General features: G+C 31.5%; 1 protein-coding gene across 20 annotated transcripts in view; it reads right to left on the reverse strand.

Moving 5' to 3' along the window:
- LOC109535703 (MAP kinase-activating death domain protein) overlaps positions 1-6000 on the reverse strand; it is a 56729-nt gene that overhangs the window by 50022 nt on the left and 707 nt on the right. The gene's annotated exons all lie outside the window — the stretch shown is intronic.

Below are 6000 nucleotides of genomic sequence, written 5' to 3' on the forward strand. Positions count from 1 at the left end.
CCATGTAGTTCAACAAATATCTGCGTTCTTATATTGTTCTTGAAACGTTCTCAAACAATCTGAATTGCGGCTTGTCCACTGTTGGGAATATAACGGGGTAGAATTTCATATTCCTATTTTTTTCATTTATTTATTAAATTAAAATGAACTGACTCGCTTATTTCAAATTTAGTATCATTCTCGTAAATTGGCGAGATTTGCTATCTTTAAGCACAGAGCATATTATATAAAATGTGGTCAGAATATCAAGAAAGTTTAAGGAATTCTTCAGAAGAATACATGTTTAAATATACATAACTAGAAGCAAAGTGACTTTGTATTGAACGAGAATTTTAGCTTAAATATTATTTTCAATGTTTAAAAACTGTAGATTTGGGATTTTCTTTGTATAATTTTTTTTGTCCCGAGAAAGTATAAATTGTGAAGTGGCAACAAAAACGAATATAATCCAAGTAAATACAAATTAAAATTCGAATGACATATCAGAGGCAACGTGCTGGGGTGTTATTTTTTAAGAATCAAAATGGAACGAAGAAAATTAAAAGCGGAACAGAAATGGGTCATGGCTGTAAGAGTACCCTACGTAAAATTGGTGGGTGTGTTCTAATTTTTTTGAGCCCTATTTATCCAATAACCTATTTAACAGAGACTCTGTAAAATAATCGTGGAGACAAATATTCCTTTCAGCGTTGATAGGCGTTTTTTTTCAAATGGTTTTAATTTAGTAGTGCGCTGAAATGAATTAGCACCTAACACATTTTGCTTTTGCTGCTTTTGCCAATCATGATATATTTCTAAATATTTAAAGCAGTTTGGAACAAAATATTTTGTTCCAAATTTCTCCAAAGTCAAATAAGAATATCAGAAATGCTCAACCGTAGATACAAATTATCTAACAAACATATCATCAATAGAGTATTTTTTATTCATCTACAAAGAACGAAGCGACTAGTTTCGCTCGAATACAAACAAATCGCATTTTGTGAACATGCGAACAACAATTTCATGTAATTACTATGTACGATGCAAGGTTGTCTATTGTAATAAAAAAATGTCGAGCTAGAGAGATTTTTACAAAGAAAATTATTATCCAATAGAAATCTAACAAACAAACTTTAATATAAAAGCAGATACTCTCAAGAATAAGGTTAATTGGTTGTTTATGAATCAATGTTAAGTGAGTGTTTCGTAATCAAAAGCGCGAAGGATAAACAATTAAACTTTTCTCACTTTCCTTCACGAAAGCTACCGTTTGAAAAAGCTTTGTTTCAGAAAATCTAATTTTCTTCTAAGCGTAAAATAAAAAATTTTTCCTGATGATACAAACATTTTAACGGAAAGTTGCAGGACTGAAGATCGAATGCCTTTTATTTCTTTGGACACTAAACATTGCTATCGAAGCATTAGCTACTCGTTAAAGTGAAGGTCTAAACAGTCAGCCTGATACCAGTTACAGCTTGAGTTTTCTCATGACACATCAAAAAGTTTTGCGCGTATACTAAAGGTGAAAATGTATGTTTTCATATTAAAAACAATTTGACCTCTAGGGCTTACTCTCTTTTCTTTTCCAAAAACCAAACATGCTCGACTAAATAATAATCTAAAAGAGACTGAGAGCTTAAAATTTCAAAAATTGAAACCACTGTTTGTTCATTTATTAACATTTTACAGAAATAGTTAGGATACGACTCTTGTACACTCAAATATCTAAAGTTTTTCCTAAGCTAATTACTTACTCGTTTAAAAAATGTTTTACAGCATTTGTGATCCCATTTACCTGTTGCACATAGTCCAATTTTGAATAATAGGCCTCCATTATAAAAATAGAGTAATTGTAAAAAGTAAAAATTACTTAATTTATTTAGTAAGGAATATTTTCAAATTGCTGAAATGATTAGTAACAAATATAGTTTTTTAAACTACCATCAAAATACATTTTAACGTAAATTAATTCAGCGATCTATCAAAGAGAGAGCTCATAATAATTATTAATAAGTTCAGTTTCTTGACCGATATCGAATAACTGCAAGATGGTTGATTTTCTTGGGAATTCGGTCTGGGATTTTCTTGGAAAACCCAGACCGAATCCCCATGAAAATCAACCATCTTGCAATTAGACTATCTTCCATCTTGCAATCATAATAATTGTTGTGGTGCAAACATTAGGAACCAGTTAGGTTCGTAATATTTTAAAATATTGTAATAAAAGTACAATTTTTCTTCGCTCAACTTCCTACTTTCTTGAGTATTGTAACAAAATATAAGTACTTAAATTGATATGCACTTACTATGAGATCAACCTTCTAGGAATTTTTCAGCAAAAGAATCAAATGGATTTACCGCCCTATGATTTAGGTATATGTGTTTCTGTAGAAAATTGTAAACTCGATGAACATATAACTTTTCTGTATACGGGATTGCTCAGATTAGTTAAGCACTATTTAAAAAACCCAAACTATTTATTATTCCAACCTGGCTCGAGTAGACAACTTTGTAAATGCGTAAAATTGTCATTAGCCCTTATTGATGTCAACGATCCAAATATGGAAGTCTAAAAATACTCTCTCAATCAAAGGCATAATTTGCTTGACGCAGAAGATGCGAATTTTGCAAGGAATTATTAGCAAGTCATTTTCTGAATGAAGCACTATAGACCTTTTAGGTTACGTTAAGCTTTTCGACGGAGCAAATTTTAATCAAATATTTATTTTGAATTGGTTTCGTAACATTTGCAAACCTTTCAAGCGTTAAATAAGTTTTTGCCTAATAGCATGTCTCAATTGTTTCTGTCTGTTAAACTATCACAAACTAATCAGAGAACGAGCATCAAGAGCAATCTTCATAAACAATACATTTCTATAACATATTAAGCAATTTGTTATCCTAGTTTTATACGGAAAAAGTCAACACTAAGTGGGTGTTTGATATTGGCATTGTACGGCAGAATAATCTTTTGTTACATGAAAGCTAAAGCTTGTTGACTAGCTGCGTAGGTATTCGTTAATTTTCTCTAAATATAAGACTCGAAAACCCTTGTGGAAAGTTAGCTTAGTAAATAACAAACAGAACTGGCTAAATTGAGGGAATGTTCCATTAGAGAGGTGAATAATAAGTGCCTAGTTTTCTAGGGATTACGACCATAGTAGTAAATAATTGAGAAGAAACTTGAACGTTAGGTGTAAATATACATGCAAATAACGAATAGGGTTAGTGTTAAATACAGAAATTAAATTATTTAATTAATTGCCCAGGAAGCTGATCAAAAACCAGGTCATGGGTATTGCTAGTATTGCATGTTCTTAGGTTTACCAGCAGTAATATTGATTAAAATACGCTAGGAAAAGAACCTAACATTATATCTATCAATTGATCATGACTTTATGGCTTAGAATACTTGCTTACAAGTTTCATCTTCAATCCAATACTGGTCATAATTTGACGATGGAAATTGTTTCAGATGGCAGCAATGGCCATCTGAAGATTATTCATTCCCGATCCAATAAACCTTTTGCATGAAGTCCATTACAAAAATGTGCACGGAAGGCTTTCAAAAAAGTAAAATATTTTTGAAAGAGTGACTTTGTAGTCTTTAGGTAAGCCTCCTATATGTAAATTCAGACTTTGCCAAACCAAATGGACATAATCAAGTTTTGCTTGCAAAAGCAAAAACTGACTTGCACTTCCTTATTAGCATGTTGGGTATGACGGTCATTTAATTGATTTACATTGTATTGTTCACCACTATTGTCTGTGTTATTTCTGTATGATATTTGTCTATTTGGTTTTTTCCATGTCATTTGCTTTGCTGTATTTTTTGTGGAAGTGCTTAATGGCAACGATTTCAAGTTACTAGCAATCCAAGATTAACAAGCACATTAAGAGTATTTTTTAGGGGCCCATAAATATGTATATCCTTATACAACCTTATGTAACAGTTACCTCTTCGCTTCATTTGCTATTTAGAGCCGGAAATATTGTTGCCATCAAAAATATTATTAAACATCGTGGAGATCTTCCAACTAAATACATAATGAATTAAGAAAATGAAGCATTTACTTTAGTGCTGTTCATTTAATACTCATTTTATGTATACATTAATTTATGTTAACATAAATAATTTTAAAGAAAACCTACTAGCTGACTAACGTATAATAATAACCAAATATTCAGATTTATTAGGCTCTCAAGCTTCAAAAAAGCATTATCGAATTTGGTCAAAATTTATAATTGCCTGGCTTTGAATCAGACTTTTCAGTAGAACTCATAAGAATATGTAAAAAAAATTTAAATCATATGCAACCTTGGAAATGTCGAACCGGAATGAAATCACATTGAGCGGAAGTTGCAAAACAGTCAAACTCATCGACATTGCATATGCATTCAAAAATTTAACAAAACTACCCATTTTACGAATAGTCCCAACGTAAATAGGAAAAACAGTGCGAACAAGCACTTTTAAACACAAATACAAAACAGCAAAACCAAATGATCGTCAAAAATCGAAATTATTTTTGGCAGAAAAGCTACCTGTTACAGAAAATATTCTGACCTCCAAACGAACAGGCAAAATTGTTTCGGTTGCAGAGGAAGAAGCAACTGAAGAAATTAGTAAAACTCGCAAATTAAAAAGAATCCAAGATTTGATCGGGTACGGGACAAAACTTGAAAATCATGCAATCCAGGCCTGAATCCTGTAATTCTTTATACTATGTCAAGTCACACAGGACAATTTTCCTGTTTCCTAAACCTCAAAGAGTTTTCCAAAATTATTGCTAAAAGAACTTGATCTCTAATATTAGAGAAGACAAAATAATCCATGATTATCAGTCTGGATTAAGATCAAATCAATCGACCGAGTGCTGTGGTGATCAGGTGTCGATCAGGTGCAGCAAAGTAAGTGATATCTTACAAAAATTACCATAGGATAATGAGCAAAAAATTTAAGATTTGAAGTATTATTTAAAGTCGCTATTTCACACTTTATTAGATGCTACTCAAATTATCGGCTACTACCTACCGTTAGATAGCAAAAATATACGATAAAAGTTTGCTGAAAAGAACCAGAACTCGAACGTTTGGTTTTTATGTAGTGGCTTAAAAATAGTGTGTTGGTATGTTTAAACCACTTTTAAACACCCGGTGAGCATAATTAAAGATAGTAGTGTTACATATGGAAAGTGTGATGGAAGAAATTAAGTTGTCAAGAAAGTGGCACGGAATGGTTGAAGTTATATAGTCTATAATCGAAAACCGTATGGGTTTTATTATACACAGGGTATATTAAATGGATTGAATATCAATACAAGCCAAACAAGTGCAAGCAAGGATTCTGGAAACGCATTGCTTTTATAACTGCAAAACTCAATTAATTTCATTAGCAGCTTTCCTATAACAATTTTGAAAAATAATTTGAATTATGTATCTATATTTGGCCTAAAAAAACTAATTGCAGGTCTGCAGAATTGCATTAAGACAGTTATATAGCGGCATATTCAGGCACATCAAAATATTTTTGGCTATATTATGTCAATATTTATTTACTTTTTAATTTGAATAAAAGAAATATTGTTTGACTTTATTAAGCATTTGAAGATTTCCACTGCTCAAATCGGAAGGCTTTACTCGTACATGGTTGTTTTAAAAACGTCTGGATTAGAAAGCATGGTTTTCAAAGTTAACAAGTATCTGTATTCGCAACCTTAAGGAATGGATTTAGTGCCAAAAGTTGAAATGTATGTTAGGAATTTACGTATTGAAGTAAAGCTACATCTAGCTCTATAAAAATAACGACAATTCGCACAGATTTTAGCAAAACATACACTGAATTTACCCGTTGAAATTGAAACTATAATAATAGACAGAGTAATTCACAAATTTTGCACGTTCAACAATACTTTGGTCTACAACTATGAAATGCAACAGACACTATAATGCTTAGTATTTTGTTTTTCGCCGAATAGATTTTTTACCTAAAGTTTCGTTAAGGCGTTACTTTCGGAG

The sequence above is a fragment of the Dendroctonus ponderosae genome, unplaced genomic scaffold (genome assembly GCF_020466585.1).
Source record: "Dendroctonus ponderosae isolate FM_Combo_2020 unplaced genomic scaffold, Dpon_F_20191213v2 Dpon_F_20191213_1, whole genome shotgun sequence".
Classification (NCBI taxonomy): domain Eukaryota; kingdom Metazoa; phylum Arthropoda; class Insecta; order Coleoptera; family Curculionidae; genus Dendroctonus; species Dendroctonus ponderosae.